Source organism: Mixophyes fleayi, chromosome 1 (genome assembly GCF_038048845.1).
Source record: "Mixophyes fleayi isolate aMixFle1 chromosome 1, aMixFle1.hap1, whole genome shotgun sequence".
In the NCBI taxonomy this organism is placed as follows: Eukaryota; Metazoa; Chordata; class Amphibia; order Anura; family Limnodynastidae; genus Mixophyes; species Mixophyes fleayi.
The window spans coordinates 212,399,951-212,417,970 of record NC_134402.1 but is presented as its reverse complement, the minus strand read 5'-3'; the positions used below and the strand labels follow the sequence as shown (position 1 = coordinate 212,417,970).

Genomic DNA, 18,020 nt, shown 5'->3' with positions numbered 1-18,020 from the left:
TTCTAAAGAATTTTGCAGGCCACTGGCGCCAAGTACGGGAATCTCTACTTAAAGCGTCCCAACGCTACAAAATTCAGGCCGACAAAAAGCGACGAGCCATTCCAAGTTTGAAACCGGGAGACAGAGTATGGCTGTCAACTCGCAATCTACGCCTCAGAGTTCCATCTATGAAATTCGCTCCCCGCTTTATTGGACCGTTTAACATCTCCCGGGTCATCAATCCAGTGTCCTACAAATTACATTTACCATCTTACCTCAAGGTACCCAACTCCTTCCATATTTCTCTCTTAAAACCATTGGTGCTAAATAGGTTTTATACACCCAAACTGGTTTCTCCTGAAGTGCAGACTGAACATGGTGATGAATATGAAATTAAAGAGATCTTGGACTCTCGGTTTCGACATAAGACCTTACAATATCTAGTCGACTGGAAGGGCTATGGTCCAGAAGAGAGAGCCTGGATCAAAGCTTCTGATGTCCATGCTCCATCTCTCATCAGAAAATTTCACCGCAAGTTTCCAACTAAACCCCAATCTAAGTGTCGAGTGGCCACTCGTAAGGGAGGGGGTACTGTCACAAATCGGGATCTTAGCCGCACTTACCACATCCGCCGCTGTCATATCACGGCTACCTGGGTCCCTTCTGGCCGTCTGCAACATTCCCATCATCCACACCTCCATTTGTAAACAAACACATACTGTTTGTTCTGCTGCATGGGCGCGGCCATCTTGGATGCAGTCAGGTGATCATTCCAGACCAACCAGATTCTGCAGCTGTGATCACATGAACTGATCAGCCAATAGTTGTTTGGGACACCCTATTTAAACCTGCTTCTGTGATCTGTTCATTGCCAGAACAACACACTTCTCTCCAGAGGATAGTTCTTGGCTCCAGTGTTCCTGTCTGCATTCCTAAGTGCAGTGTTCCGGACTGCATTACAAGTGCAGTAATCCTGACTGCATTACAAGTGCAGTAATCCTGACTGCATTACAAGTGCAGTAATCCTGACTGCATTAAAAGTGCAGTGTTCCTGTCTCCATTACTAGTGCACTGTTCCTGTCTACATTTCCAGACTGCTAATTCCCCTGCTATATTCTACAATCAGCAAGAACATGAGCAAGAAGTTCATCCAGGCTGCTAAGTTCTGTTTCACTCCTGCTCCAGCTAGTCCCAAGGGTCCCGAATCGGATCAAGAAATTCAGACGACCGTGACAAAGACCTAGAATTACATGAATTTTTTGGCACTCCCCTGTAAAAGAATGGGCTTTAAATCTGAAGGGAGCAAAGCTAACATGTCACAGATTTGGGTTTCATTATTTTAGAGAAATGAGAAATATAACATGGCAGCAAAGTTACAGCTTTGATTCCTCTTCCCATAGGATAACTTTTCTAGACCTGTATCTAGGAAATTGTGAAAGATATGGATTTTTCATCCAAAAACACTTAGCCCCCCACACAAGTAAAAGCAGACCAGAAAGTAATACTTAATATGGCTTTTACATTTTTGATATGTTGCAAGTAATTAAAAAACCTAAGGCCTGATTCATTAAGGTACTTAAATTAACAAGTTTCTTATTTATATCTCCTGGACAAAACCATGTTACAATGCAAGGGGTAAAAATTTGTTTTCTGTTTTGCACATAAGTTAAATACTGACTGTTTTTTCATGTAGCACACAAATATCAACTTTAAATTTCAGTGTACAAATAAACTATGAAGTATTTGTGTGCTACATGAAAAAACAAACAGTATTTAACTTATGTGCAAAACAGAAAACTAATTTTCACCCCTTGCATTGTAACATGGTTTTGTCCAGGCGACTGAAATAAGAAACTTCTTAATTTAAGTACCTTAATGAATCAGGCCCCTATTTATCACACTGGAATTCAAGATATTCAACTTTTCGTTTTTGTACATGTGAAAAATAGGTTGTTTTTTTTCAGTATTCGCCTTTACCTACAATTTTCATTATAGCAGTGGGATCTCATGCTTGTGGGCTTGTATAGATAATGACTAGGGAACAGGAAAAATCTTCTTTAAAAACCCACCCATTCTCTTTAATATTTAATGGAGTTGAAGACGTTATTCCTCTTCACCTCCAGCAAATCACAACCAGCAAGCACGGAACTCTGCCCCTTACTTTAGGTGACCACCCTGGATGGTTTCCAGTATAGAAGGGGCACTTCACTCTCCCAGTTATATTTTTATTTATTTTATTACACAGTGCACTGTAAGTGGAAAGTGTTTATCATACCCGTATATTCTTTTTGTTGTGCAAACAAAGAATTGTGTTGACAGAACAGCTCCCCCCTTTAGGTGTGTCACAGTCATTCCAAGGTGGGAGAAATCAATTAGCCGGGAGGTGGCCAATATGGTACAGAATTCCTGCAGAGATTTGAGGAAAAACCATCAATGGACTATTCAAGAGGCACATCGCAAAACCTTGCCGCTAACTGAATCCCCTCATAAGATGGGTTTTAAGTACTGTTTGTCAACACCACTCTTTCTATAATGTAGAGTAAAAATAAACAAAGACACACTTTTAAAATAAACTCGTTTATTAAATAGAAAATAAATGATTATTTTCTGCTATCTGAATAAACATCAGCATTTATTTATATTCTATTTATATTGTGGCACCAATTTCGCTGCACTGTACAGGGAGCATTTGTCGTTCCCTGCCCCATTGGAGCTTACAGTCTAAATTTCCTAACAAAACACACACACAGACTAGGGTTAATTTTGTTACCAGCTAATTAACCTACTAGTAACTGCTACTGATGTAGGAGGAACCAAAGCACCCATGGGGCAAACACAGGGAGAACATACAAAACTCCACACAAATAAAGCCCTGGTCAAGAATCAAACTCATGACCCCACCGTTGTGAGGCAGAGGTGCTAACCACCGAGCCACTGTACTGCCCACAATGTAGTCCATGTAAGTACATGTTGTCATACCCAACATGCATGCCCAACAAATACTCACTTGTCATACCTTATTAGTAACAGATGTCAAGCAAAGCTGTGTGGTTGTTTTCTATAAAACTGATAAAATCTCAAATTGCATTTGTACACTACACAGATGACGCAGGTAGACTGAATACAGCGACTAGACTGATGTGAAAAACTTTGTTATAACAAACAGCTTGATTAATGTGCCTAAAACACTGAACAACATAAAGGAAAAGCAGCCAGTAGCTTCTTACATGTGTAGCTGCTGCCTGCAGCACCTCCATGTCCGTGTCTCACTGCGAGTGTGGTGCTAGGTTATGATGTCACAGACAAGCGCCATAATTAAGTCCCAGGAGGGAAAGATGCCACCCCCACCTCTAGTCCACTAAGGTAAGTAGCAAGCTTGGGGTGCCTTTTATGACACAAGCTGGCCCTGACCATATATCAATCAAATGATCATTTCAAGTTCATACCCACATGTGGTATTTAGTCCTCAGTTATAACTATATAGCGCTGCGGAATCAGTGGCACTATACAAATAAATGATGATGATGATGATGATACACCCGCACATACTATGTCTGCTGTTTGCAAATGTGAATAGACACACTGAATATTTGAAATTGCCCCGCAATAACTCCCATCACTGAATATTATGTGAACAGGATGACTATGAAGATTGAGAAACTAAATCCAAATCTCAAAATGCAGTATTAAAATGCCTAACTTTTAAGGAGTCATTTAACTTTTACTAAAAGTTAATTCCAGTTAGTTCTTAAAAAAATGTTTGTCCACTCCTAAAAGCTTAAGTAATAACATATTTAAACTGCTAGATGATCTTTCTTTGTACCTAATGACTTTAACCATTCACACTAAAGCCTTTTTTCATAGAAATTCATTTTTGATTGTGACAGCTTAAGTATGGCTAAGTACACACTGGAGTGTTCCGTCCAATAATCGGGCAAATAAGCTGACAAACGACCCGTCGGTCGGAAGTCGGGTTAGTGTGTATAGTGACACGATTGTCAAAAGTCGTTCCAAAATGTTAATGGTTGGCTTATTTGGTTGGTCGTACTGTTTAATATTTTCTGACCAATCATGTAGTGTGTATGCACTCATGCTCACGATATCCATAGTTTGTACAGTTGTGCTCTTTTCAGCCAATGCTAGCAATGAATGTCCCTGTGAATAAATATAAAGAGTACTGTAGAAAGAATAATTAATTTGCTCATTCTGAGACAGAATGATTTGTTTCAGAGTCACAGGAGCTAACGAAATTCGTTAGGACATGTGGATAGCTATAACAAGGTGGTTTTAATCAGTGTGACAATAATGAAAAAATGAATATTGTGCGGTCATTCCCTGAAGAGGGGAGGACCAGATGAAGAGCACAGATCTGAAGGTAAATCGTGTCAGTGTGTATGCATGAATAGTCAGAGTGATCGAACTTTCAGTCGTAGGTACAATCGTTTGAGATAATTGGAAAATTATTCAGTGTGTACCTAGCCTATATGTGCATTGCAGCTGAGTAAAAGCAAATTGAAAATCCCAGTAAGAAAGTAGAAATAAGTGCACACAGTGATAACCAATTAGCATGCAGAATTTTAAGCTATGCTAGACCAACATGAGAGGCATTTTAACTATATTTCCATTGGTAAAAAAGTAGCCCTCTGGCAGCAGGTAGTCGTAAAAACAAAGTGGCGAAAAAAGCATATCCCTTTAAGAATTAGGAGTCACTGAATAAAACAGCGGATATATTTCAAAGGAATGGGAAAAAAAAAAAAAAAATCTGGCAAAGGCACATTTTTAAAAACATCCCTGAACCCCTTCCCCAATTTTTCTGTATAACACCTATAAAAGAGATTTGCTTTACTATAGTACTAAAATTAAGCCCCCCCCCCCATTAGTTTTATTCACTTTTCTAGTTTGTTAGCTTTGAGCTTCCATGTTACCTTCTTCACAACTTTCTCCATGCATATCCATCAAAGGTCCATTTGCTGGCTGTTGAACAATTATGCTGTTTTGGTTCCCTATTTGCACATTACTTGCATGACTTATCTGAATAATTGGTGGCTGTCCTTGGATCAAGAGTGGTGATAAAGTATTATATTGCAACAAGAGCTTTTGACTACTTAACTGATAGGAAATAGTTTCATATTCTCGAGAAAACTTTTGAAGAGACTCCAGTTGACTACTAAGCTCTTCCACACGTTTTTCTAACAATTTCCCAATCTGCTCTTTTTTCCATTGCTCACACGCCCTCTTGATCACATCCTCTTTAAATGTTTTTCGCACTTTATGATCAAAAGCAGGATGACCCTCATTCAATGAGCTTAGGGTTCTAAGGCACAAAGGCAGCTTATCAACTGCACTATTTGAAGCAGGAAAAAAAGGAATAACACTGCCGGATTTCTTTACATCCGTAATGGAATTCATAAGAACTGCATTGGTCTGAAACTCACCCCATTTGGAAAAAAATCCTTTAGTAAGCAGAATAACAATATAAACAGAGTTGTCCACTGCATCTTCCAGGCATGAGAGAGGATTTACTCCTGGAGTTTCAAATTCCTTACAAAAAGTTGTACCTTCTCCAATAACAAGCTTCTGTAAAACACTGCACACTCTGCTAGCGATTTCATGATCTTCAGGGACATGCAGTATGACAAAACTGAAAAACTTCATATGAGAGGGAATATCAGGAATATCAAAATAAACAGGTGTCGGTGTGGCACCATAAATGGAAGACACGGGCAAAGGATTGAAAGCCTTATTTGATAATGGAGTGGAAAAACGGTTATCATTATGATGCGGGGCTGTATCAGAACACTGAGGATTCAATAGTTCTGGAAGTGGATAGCTGTGCGGGTCAGAGGAAATTCCGAAGTCCTCAGTGGTTGTTGATCGTTTACTTTTTTGCCCAGGAGATTGTTCATCATCATATTTCTCCTGCAAGAGAAGCATCTCCTTTTTTCCTTCGGTCTTTGTTTGACCAGGATAATGTTGATAAAACTTTTCCTCACTTGTGGTATCTGAAGAGACAGGTGTGCCCTGAGGAACTGACATGCAAAGTGAGCTTTCATTTTGACAATTAGCAGAGACACAGCTTTCTTGCATATCTAGAGTATTATATTGGCCGATGTGTTTCTTGGTGATAAAACTTCTGGTGGGTGATTGACTGATTTGCAAGGGATTGGATATGAGAGACAATGAACTCGGATGTGATGATCTTGGTATTGGAATTTCTTTACTGTGTAGATGAGAACATAAAGTGCGTGGCCCATCATCGAAATCTGTGTTTGATTGTTTTTTCAACATAATTATATGGCTAGTGTTTTTACACAATTACTTTTGCTCAACAGTTTGATTTTCGTATGTAAAAAGATATATGTCAGGGTCCTGAGAGATGGATAATAATTTAACACCAAGTTGCAATGCACCCACTTCATTGGAGCTTGAACATTCCCATATAGAGTAGAGGATATGTAGAGTCTCTGTTCTAAGTAAGAAGAAAAAAAATTGTTTATGTCTGAAGTTCTCGAAGTTGTCTACAGAATATAATCAGCTTTACTAATTGTAAATAGAGGGGGGAAAAATATGCTCTAGTTCACACAAATATCGTAGTGGCAACACAGTTGTTGTATAAAACAGGCAAATTCCTTAACTAACAACTGCACTAATAACAAATACTTTTTTTTTTTTTACTCTTTACAGCGACAGGACAATTTACCCAATTTAAACATTAGTATTGCCTTGTCAAGTCAGTACATATGCGTGTATGGATTAAATGGAGCAATCAGATTTGTTAATCTGAAAGCCACTGGCAAGGCTTTAATACATATGCAATTTTCTGAGTTTGTGATAACATAAGAAACCGAGTGGCTTAATGCGCAAACAACATTTTTAAACATACTGCCAGCTATATCAACATGTATTTGTATTCATTTAAAAGGTTACCCAGGGATGTAGTATCTACACCACACATTGTGTGCACTCTTCTCTTGCAGCCAAATCCTGACCACAACCTTCTGTAATCAGAACTACATGAAAAGTAATGCATTGATGCATTTAGTTGATAATTTGTGTAATTTTAGGTATGGTACACTGGAGTGAAAGCACATTTACTATTTTTAAGGGCTGTTAGGTTCATGTGTATGTTCAAGTGCACCTGCGCATGGATTATCGCATGAGACATGCATCAAAAGAATGAGTTCGTTCATGTGAATGAGGTGCTTCTAGATAAACGTAAAGTACATATATGCAATTAATTTGTTTCAAAACAAAATAAAACAAAAAATACTGTAGTTGATTATGTGCTTGCAACTGTGGTTCACGTCAGTGGATGATCGTATCAACGAGGCACATTCAACAAACGCTACATATTACACAGAGTAGGACGGCGGCAAGGATTACGGCTGGAGGTTAGCCCTGAAGTCCAAATGAGCCACATATCCCAACACGGATCTGTGCAGAAATACCAAACTGACCCAATGCACAGTGCTTTGAAAATGTGCACAGCTTTGACATTGCTGATCTGTATACCACTCTACTTTACTTCCCTATGTACAGTGCACAACAGGCCAGGTTCTATACCGGCAAAGTTTGCTGTTTAAAGGGTGTACGGCAAAGTGAGTGTAAAGCCCGTTTAGTGCTGTCTACTTTTTCAAAGCGCTCCGCGCAAGCTGATAGGAGGTAGTTAAAGAAATCTGGCGCACATAACAAGGCGCTCTATACATGGCAACGATATAGATTAGATTGCTTTCATTTTCTAAACTTCATTACTAATAGAATACGATTTGGTTACTGCAGATTTTTATCTCTGCACCGGTGTTGGTCAGTTACACAACTATAATTATCTAGAATACATTACACTGATTGCTCCATTTAGCTTATGTTGCATAGAGTGAGAAGTGTTCTATTTTAAGATTGAACAGAATCGGAAAACTGTAAATTGATAATTTGCAAGTTTGTAAACATCGCTTCCTGGGTCTGGACACTAGTACAACAACTCACCGATATAAAAGTGTTGGCAGCGCTTGAATAGTCACGTCTGCAAAGACCTATATATGTGTCCGCATTAACAGGCGGTCCAAACAGATAAACATGGCGAATGAGGACGTGAATCACAGAATCACACCCACTAACCCCACGTTACTTATTCCAGCAACACTATCTCAAACATTTGTGCTGTCTTATTTGACGTTGTTTTTCAGGGTTTTTTTTATTTTTAAATTAATCTGTTTTAACTATGAGCCAGCTTTGACATTGCTGCAGGGTAGCGGCTAAATACCCTTCATCTTAGGTACCTTCATACGTCACTATGACATCCAGGGTCATGTGACCGCGCGGTCACATGGTACACAGTGCAGGCGAGCTGTTGGAATTCCATGGTAGTCAATAGCAGTGCAGGAGCTGTAGAATCTCTGTCTGTTCATGCAATCACTCTTGTGGAAAAAGGTAAGAGTGCTGGGCAGAGAGGGGGGCATGTGTGACTAAAGGTGCTGGGCAGAGAGGGAGCATGTGTGACTAAAGGTGCTGGGCAGAGAGGGGGGGCATGTGTGACTAATGGTGCTGGGCAAAGAGGGGGGCATGTGTGACTAATGGTGCTGGGCAAAGAGGGGGGCATGTGTGACAAGGTGCTGGGCAGAGAGGGGGGCATGTGTGACTAAAGGTGCTGGGCAGAGAGGGAGGACGTGTGACTAAAGGTGTTGGGCAGAGAGGGGGGCATTTGTGACTAAAGGTGCTGGGCAAAGAGGGGGGGCATGTGTGACTAAAGGTGCTGGGCAAAGAGGGGGGGCATGTGTGACTAAAGGTGCTGGGCAAAGAGGGGGGCATGTGTGACAAGGTGCTGGGCAGAGAGGGGGGCATGTGTGACTAAAGGTGCTGGGCAGAGAGGGAGGACGTGTGACTAAAGGTGTTGGGCAGAGAGGGGGGTATGTGTGACTAAAGGTGTTGGGCAGAGAGGGGGGCATGTGTGACTAAAGGTGTTGGGCAGAGAGGGGGGCATGTGTGACTAAAGGTGCTGGGCAGAGAGGGGGGCATGTGTGACTAAAGGTACTGGGCAGAGAGGGGGGCATGTGTGACTAAAGGTACTGGGCAGAGAAAGAGGACGTGTGACTAAAGGTGCTGGGCAGAGAGGGGGCATGTGTGACAAGGTGCAGGGCAGAGAGGGGGGCATGTGTGACAAAAGGTGCTGGGCAGAGAGGGGGGCATGTGTGACTAAAGGTGCTGGGCAGAGAGGGGGCATGTGTGACTAAAGGTGCTGGGCAGAGAGGGAGGACGTGTGACTAAAGGTGTTGGGCAGAGAGGGGGGCATGTGTGACTAAAGGTGCTGGGCAGAGAGGGGGCATGTGTGAGTAAAGCATGTGGGCAGAAGGCATGGCCTTATCTGTGTGGAGTTTGTATGTTCTCCCCATGTTTGCGTGGGTTTCCTCCGGGTGCTCCGGTTTCCTCCCACACTCCAAAAACATACTAGTAGGTTAATTGGCTGCTATCAAAATTGACCCTAGTCTCTGTCTGTCTGTTAGGGAATTTAGACTGTAAGCTCCAGTGGGGCAGAGACTGATGTGAATGAGTTCTCTGTACAGCACTGCGGAATCAGTGGAGCTATATAAATAAATGGTGATGCTGATGATGATAATCCTCATCACATTGCACACACATGCCCCTTCTTCACTAGTGACAGTTCCAGTTACACAGCAGTAAAAGTCCCAGCAGCCCGTCTGCACTGTACACCATGTGACTACTGCAGCTACATGACCTGGTGATGTCACAGGGACGTAGCTTAGCAACAGCTACACTGAAGACAAAAACTGCTCTCCAATATCGGGACAAACTGTAAGTTGGGCGGGACGTCCCTTGAAATCGGTACTATCCCATGGAAACGGGACAGTTGGGAGGTATATTATTAAATCCAATGAGGACCTCTGAAACATGTGAAAAAATAGAAAAATATATATAGTGTAGTAGGCCAAAGTAAAATATTATTACTTCAAGAAATAGCATTATTTATAAATGAAACTTGAAACTTCACACCATTGGGAGGCTCTTTTTTCTTTTTGTGGTTTGCACACATACATACAACTAGCTGGAGTTTAAATGTTGCTTTCTTTGTATTCTTGATTCAAGTTTAATTTATAAATATTTATGCTATTCTTGAAGTAATAATATTTTACTTTGCAAAATGGCAATTCAACAAAGGAAATTCCTCTTTATATATCGATAATTGTCTTCCACGTCATATAGCACTAGAAAATAAACTCCAAACATACACAAACATAGGGAAATATAGTCTGAGCATATAATGATATCACAAGTGAAGTGAAGAAATTTTTAGTGGAAATCCCAAAGAGGTATGGATCCTTCTTTCAAGGTGTATGGCATCGTGATAACCCTCTTCTTTAGTGAATGTTTCACACAGAATAAAATCCCTTAGGAAATCTGTTTACAGAACAGCTGCAAATATATGGCACATCAAAATTGAAGCTGGATGGTATCGGGATATTTTGGTTTCCAAACCTTCTGACACTCTCGGCATGTAAACAGGAAAACAGAGCATATCTAGTATAATACAGTTTTATTGTAGAATAAAATATAACTGGTAAAATATGCACTGTTTAACATAACTAAAACAGAGGTTCCAGGGAACCATGTCCTAAACACTCATAACGGATAGTCTCTATAATATCGCATATCTCGAAGGAGCATAGATGTTATCCCCGGGTGCGTCCTCCTTCTGTCGATACGAGTGACTCGGTATATAGGTAGCAAAGCAGAAAACTGCTCCACCAATGCGTTTTGATTCCGAAGCTGGAATCTTTATCAAGGTAACGGGGTATAAGGTGCAGAAGGTGGTTTTAAAGTCCATAAAATGGTGTCAGCTTTGTGATTGGCATCTCAATTGGAAACGAGGCTTGACACTCACTCCAATGTGCATCCGTAGATAAATGAAAAAGAGGCTTAGTTGTGATCACGGAAAGGAACTCAATAAAGTTCTTTGCACTTTCAAATAAATGTATACATTCATTCAACGATTAATAAAGAGTGGAACATCCATATCCACCGATATACATAAAATAGTCAAAGTCAAAAAGCACACTTTCTTTTCCTTCTTCTTCCCAGCCAGATGTTTTGTTGTGTGAGGCTTAGAACTTGCCAGTATGGAAGTCACAGTTTTCACGTAGGTTATAGTCCTATTATCCTCTTCCCTCTGAGTATCTAGGGAAATGCCTCCTAAGGTGGACTACCTGTAGCTTGGTTCTCTAAGACAACTACCATCCCAATTCCTAAAGCAGCCATCCTTAAAGCCCGTTTCGGCTTCTGTTTGGATGACCAAGGCTGTGAAACGCTGGTCCGAGCAGCTTCTTGAGACTTGTTAGCTGGAAATCTGAATTTCTTCTGTTCGTGGAGCAGATTCTGGGAGAGGTGGTCCTGGACGGGACTGTTTGAGGGACAGATTTCTGGTTCTGTGGTTTCGGCTCGCCAGACTCTCTGGCTTTAGTTCTCGAAGGCTGATGTAGAGTCTAAGAAAAATCTTGAGTCATTTCCTTTTCCTTGGTGTCTCCTGTTTGAGCTGGACAATATTATTAGTCAGGCAAGAGGAAGAAAAGTGCTTTCCTTTTTGCTAATGCGCTAAGGTTCCCAGGTTTCGCTCCATTTGCTTCTGACATTTGCCCCCAAGGGGTGGTTTGCAGTGTGGACGGCAGGCCTTGTCTGCCGATGCCCAGCTGACAAATCTGCTGATAGCAATTAGCATGTTGGGCATTCTACCCACCCACAAACATTGAGGTTGGAGCCCCTCTACTCCAGTTCCTGGATCACTGGTTTCAGTCCACCACGGGTGCCTGGGTGAGGGGAAGAGTGGATCAGGGATATATGATAGACCTCTCAAGTATAACCCAAGATGGTTTTTTACCAGAGGGCTTCTTGCAAGTCAGATAAATCATCTTGCTTTGTTAGAGGACATCCACTGCCTGGTTCCTTCTGAGGTGGTTGTACCAGTTCCGGACCATCTAGAAGGTTTGGGATTTTATTCCAACCTGTTTTTGGTGGGCAAGATAGTATCGACCTTTGAAGGGGTCCAGTTTGCTTAGTTTCTTATTAGGTCTCTGAGAAAATTGCTTCTGGCAATGAAACGCGTCAGCAAGTGTGATTTATGGTGTGGAGTCAACTGAGTTCTTATACCCTTTTTATTTTTGCCACGAAAAAAACATCTCTCCTTCAAGTGAAACTGTGCAGGTGCTGTGACTGCAGCATAGCTCACGGAGCCCCATCGGCTGTTTATGCCGCTCTGAATTATGTTACACAAGTATGCAGAGGAGAGGCTGTGCTTTACATTCAATGTAATCCTTAACATCGAAAGCAGTGCTGTTTGGGAGAAGCCCTAAATTGCTGGAAAGCCTTGACATCTACAAGCCTCTACCAGCTGGGATCCTGTCTCTATTGCGTGAGGCAACGAGCATACAGGAGAAAAGCTGCAGCTCGTCACATGCATGGGAGAATATGACATCTGGAAGCTGAATAACTGCTAAAGGTCTGATAAACATCTCTCTCTTCCTCCGCACTTGCAAGTGATATATTGATACTAGTAAGCAACACTTTCTGAGATTGTCTATCTCACTGTGAAGTGTAGCTGTGGCTTTATTTTCATTATTGCTGTTTTTCCATCCTTGAGATTGTGATTGTTGGTTGCAAAATCTAGTTGCAGTTATACATCTGCTAAGGACTGTATGCTTAGTTTTATATTTTTTTTATATATCATCATCATCAACATTTATTTATATAGCGCCCGCAAATTGCGTAGCGCTTTACAATATATCCCTTCCACCAACTAAGAACACACTGCCATCTGAATAATTGTTGGCAGCACTCCTTCACAAGTATACACAGACAATTGACAATCAACAGCTTCATCTCCAAGTTATATTGCAATTCTGATTGAAACACAAAGATTGGTAGCATCAGGGGCTAAATGTATCAAGCTGAGAGTTTTCTGGCAGGTTTGAAAAGTGGAGATGTTGCCTACAGCAACCAATCAGATTCTAGCCATCATTTTGTAGAATGTACCAAATAAATGATAGCTAGAATCTGATTGGTTTTCCAAACCCGCCGGAAAACTTTCAGCTTGATACATTTACCCCCAGATGTTTTCTAGTCAGGGCCGCCATCAGAAATCGTGGGCCCAGTACAATGAAGCAGGCAGGGTCCGCCTGCCCCCCCTCCCGACGAACCAGGGCCATCTTTCCGACTGGGCACGATGGGCAGGTGCCTGGGGGCCCAGGGGGAAAGGGGGCCCAAGGCAATGAAGAAAAAAACCCTGTAGAATTTTTTTAAAAAAAAACAACTTACCTTTTGTGGTCATGATCTGGCTCCCTCCTTGGTCCTCTCTTCCATGAAGGGTGTCAGACGTAGGCGATTGAAAGGTAATTTAAGGGGGGCCCTAATATAAATATATATATAATATATATTTTATGTAAAGAAAAAAAGTGATTATATGTGTATATATATATATATATATATATATAATCACTTTACACACACACACACACACACACACACATATATTAGTATTAGGGGGGAGGGAGAGAGAGACTTCAGGTCTTAGCTTCCGCAGTAGAACGCAAGTTTGCGTTCCAAAAGCCGAACTTCCTGTTGGTGGAACGCACATGCGTTCCTCTGCGGAAGTTAAGGCTGAAGGTACAGTCACGGCTCTACCCGCTGTCCTTCAGTCCCGGCGTCTTCGCTGCTGTCTTCAGCCTGGCTGTCACAGTGACAGCCAGGCTGAAGATAGCGTGCCATCTGGTGAGCCCTGGCCCGGTACAAGGGTACCCCCTGTACCCACCTGATGGCGGCCCTGTTTCTGGCAATTATTTTATGGACATGTTCATAAATTAAATCGCTTTTTAGTAGTATATGCCTTATTAATATAGCAATTGGTCATATTGCCTATATTGGTATTATATTCAAGATTTTTGTACAAGAGCTCTTGTTATATGTATATTATATGTGGTTTGTGAATAAATATAGTAGTCTTATCTTTTATCCACGGATCTTTTGAGTGTTACATTTTTATACGTTTTTAAGAACTACTTTTTTCACTATCTAGTGGTTCTTGTGTGCTGTCGCAAACTTTGTCTACATTTTTCAATTTCTGATTAGGGGATAACAGACCCCTAGCGACTGGCAGCCTTGACTCACTAATTACATACCCTGCGCTGAAAGGTTGTGTTATATATTGTTTAGATTCGACAAGATGTAGGGAGCAGTGGAGGTGGAGAAGGCCTTGTATGTGAGGGTGAAGAGTTTGAAGAGGATTCTGTAGGGGAAGGGGAGCCAATGTAAGGTTTGGCAGAGAAGGGAAGCAGATGTTGAGCAGCGAGAGAATTAGATAAGCATTAAATATAGATCGAAGATGTGCTAGATGGGAGCGGCGGAGGTCAGTAAGGGGAAGGTTGCAGTAGCCGAGACAAGAAATGAGTATAGGAGTTTTGGTGGCTTTCTGGGAGAAGAAGGGTCTGATACAGGTGATATTGTGGAGCTGCAAGCAACAGGAATGGGCGAGAAATTGAACTGGGCTAAGGAGAGGGAGGAGTCAAGAATGACACCCAGTCAGTGGATTTGGGGAACAGAGGAGTTAGTGGTCTTGTCAACATTGATAAAGAGGTCGGGAGGGGAGGAAACTCTTGATGGAGTTAAGATAATGAGTTCAGCTTTGGCCAAGTTAAGTTTGAGAAAGGACATTCAGGAGGAGATGGCGGAGAGGCAGCTGGACACCTGGGAGAGGGGGGAGGGGGAGAGATCAGGAAATGAGAGGTAGAGTTGGGTGTCATCTACATAGAGGTGGTACTGGAGGCCAAAGGTATTGATGAGTTCACCCAGTGAGGAGATGTAAAGAGAAAAAGCAGAGGGCCAACGACAGAACCCTGTGGGACTCCTACATGAAAGATGGATGGGGGGAGAAGGAACCAGAGGTAGAAACAGAGAAGGAGCATTTGGCGAGGTAGGAGGTGAACCATTAAAGGATGTTTTCAGAAAGCTAATGGTGTGGCGTAGGGGAAGGTGATCCACGGATTGAAAGGCTGCAGAGAGGTCCAGGAGGATAAGCAGGGAGATTTGGTTCCTGGATTTGGCTGAGAAAAGATCATTGGTGACTAAAAGGCAGCAGAGAAGATATACTTGCAATGAAGGAAGTCTGCCAAGGTACAAGATTTTCTCCTAAAGCGTTTGGTGGTACATGTGCATTTTTGAAGAAACAGTAAATTTGGAGTGCCTTGGTTGGGATTTAGAGAGGCGAAGGTGAAGACGGGGCAGCAGAGTCAAGAGCAGTGGTGAGGGTGTGGTTGTATAGTGAGGCTGCTTGGTTGGGGCAGGCTAGGGTGGATAGAGGGGAGAAGAAATTTTAAAGTGAGTGGCAAAAATAGCAGGACCAAGAGCACCAAGATTATGTCTAGAAAGGGTAGATTTGGGCAAGAGTGTGAAAGAGAGGATATGGTCGTCACAGAGTGTGAAGGGAGAGTTGGAGAAATCATAAAGAGCACATTTATGGGAGAAGACAAGGTCAAGGGAGTAACAGAGACAGTGTGTGGGGGAAGAGGTCCATTGTGGAAGACCAAAGGAGGTAAAAATTGCAATAAATTTGATGGATTCTGGGTCTGTGGGGTTGTCGATGAGGATGTTAAAGTCACCTAGGATGATGAAGGGAAGGTCTTAGAAGAGGCAGTGAGGAAGCCAGGCAGCACAATTATCAAGAAATTGAGAAGTGGGACCAGGGAGGTGGTAGATGATTGACACCAAGATGGAGGGGGTAGAAGAGATGGATAAAGTGGACTTCAATGCAGGAGAATGAAAGTCAGGGCTCAGGGGAGATGACTTGAAAGGTGCCCATGCAGGCTGCAATATGTTGGACGCACCATCCGCAAACTACACGTCATAATCTCTGAACACTAGCGCAGTATCAAAAACCAGTCAGAGAATCATAGCGTATTAGCCCATTTCCTCAAACATCATGATCACGATCCCACCTCCCTCCAATTCATGGGGATTTGTAGAATCACCAAACCATGGAGAGGAGGGGATTACATCTCCCTCATCTCTAAAGAGGAAGCCAGGTGGATTTTTAATCTAAAAACTCTGACACCGAAAGGGCTGAACATTGATTTCAACTTGGGATACTTTTTGAATTCATAGAAGTTAGTTTAGTACAGTTGGGGTCTTATTTGTTACAACTATGGATCACCTACTTCATTTTTGGAAGTGGTCCTTCGCTCAAACATATCAACATTGTAAGTAGTCTATACCAATTGTTGGCAAAAGTTGCCTCATGTTTGAATATACCATCCATACTATGTCCGGGGTTTTGTTCTGGTTTATAGATATGTTAGACCAGTTTCATAACCATACCCTGCTTGGATATGGTATTTACACAACCAAGCCTGCATTTTTAACTAGTTGAGAAATGTAGACATTTGTTTTAGACCACCTGCTGAGACATTGTAACATAATCTATGTGATCTATCTCTGGAATCATAATGAACATGAGAACACATTCTGTTTAACAATACCATCGCTTCATTCTTTATTTTGCATTTTTATGCAATTCTTATTTTTATTCCACTATTTTTTATTTACTTGGTGCATACCGTATTTTTCGCTCCATAAGATGCACTTTTTCCCCCAAAAAAAGTGGGGGAAAAAGTGTGTGCGTCTTATGAAGCGAATACTGCAAGCCAGAAAGAAAAAAACTTACCGTTCCAGCATGGAGAAGCGTGTCCCGGCCAGGCTGCGGATCCTCCTGATCGTCTGTCCCCCCGCCTATCTGTGAGGACCTAGCTATCACATGGGACAGCACCTGTCATGTGGTGCAAGTCCCATGTGATAGCTAGGTCCTCACAGATAGGCGGGGGGACGGACGATCAGGAGGATCCAAAGTGCTGAAGACATCGCGCTCGGAGGGAATAAGGTAAGTTATGGGGAAAGCTCAATATTGTGTGTGTGTGTGTGTGCTGGAGTAGGAGAGAGAGATGAGAAATGTATATACAGACGGGGGAGAGAAGAGCAATGAATATACAGAGGAGGGAGAGATGAGAAATGTATATACAGAGGAGAGATAAGAAATGTATATACAGAGAAGGGAGAGATGAGAAATGTATATTGTCATGTGCAAGCTATTTTGTAGACATATATATCTGCAAAATATAGTGTGTGTGTGTGTGTGTTGGTGAGTGAGAGTGGGGGCCAGTGTATTTTGTGTGAGTGAAGGGGCTAGTGTATTTTGTGTGAGTGAAGGGGCCAGTGTATTTTGTGTGAGTGAAGGGGCCAGTGTATTTTGTGTGAGTGAAGGGAACAGTGTATTTTGTGTGAGTGAAGGGGCCAGTGTATTTTGTGTGAGTGAAGGGGCCAGTGTATTTTGTGTGAGTGAAGGGGCCAGTGTATTTTGTGTGAGTGAAGGGGCCAGTGTATTTTGTGTGAGTGAAGGGGCCAGTTTTCCTCCTCTAAAAATTAGGTGCGTCTTATAGTCAGGTGCGTCTTATGGAGTGAAAAATACGGTATATGACATGTTAATTCCTCTCTGTTAGTCTGAAAATCGCACTATATTGTTTTACAATTATTATTATCATTTCACCATTGTCCACTTTCCTTATAACTGTGGCCTCATACATACCAACTACTCATTAGGATTTGCTACCAATAAAGCTGGCTCATCAAGCATCAGATTACCGTCACCTGACAAGAAATCCTGGACCATATAAATACTGGCAAGGACTACCAGTTTGGCTACACCATTCCCTAAGGAAGCCCACTGGCAATATACACGGGCGAAACGCATTGTTTATTATTGCCACAACATTGTAAGGATTTATTCATTTGGAATTTATTACTTTCTAGCGTGCTAGATTTTTTTACATAATACGGCAGCCTTACATTTTGCCCTGTCCACCAGAGGAAGTCTCGAGCGCGCACGCGCCACCTTCACTACAGATACGGGCTGCGGGACCGCCAGCCACCATCTACTTACATTTGGGAAGGCAGAAGGCGTTCTCGTACCCCAGGAAGGATTACCATTCTGGTCTGGA

The 18,020-nt window shown here is 42.0% G+C and overlaps 1 protein-coding gene and 1 long non-coding RNA gene across 2 annotated transcripts in view; one reads left to right on the top strand and one right to left on the bottom strand.

Annotated features, from left to right (window-relative positions):
- The window catches only part of LOC142149504 (potassium voltage-gated channel subfamily V member 2-like), a 60,917-nt gene extending 52,423 nt beyond the window's left edge, over positions 1 to 8,494 (bottom strand). The window contains exons 1-2 of the mRNA XM_075204867.1: positions 7,963 to 8,494; positions 4,905 to 6,448 (exon numbers count right to left, since the gene is read on the bottom strand). The gene's annotated coding sequence lies outside the window, so the exon portion shown is untranslated. The remainder of the gene's footprint in view (positions 1 to 4,904; positions 6,449 to 7,962) is intronic.
- Positions 8,495 to 16,848: 8,354 nt separating this feature from the next.
- On the top strand, positions 16,849 to 17,264 carry LOC142107122 (uncharacterized). Its single transcript, XR_012679873.1, has 3 exons — positions 16,849 to 16,954; positions 17,019 to 17,168; positions 17,233 to 17,264. It is a non-coding gene; the product is annotated as an uncharacterized LOC142107122 (long non-coding RNA).
- The last annotated feature ends 756 nt before the right edge of the window (positions 17,265 to 18,020 follow it).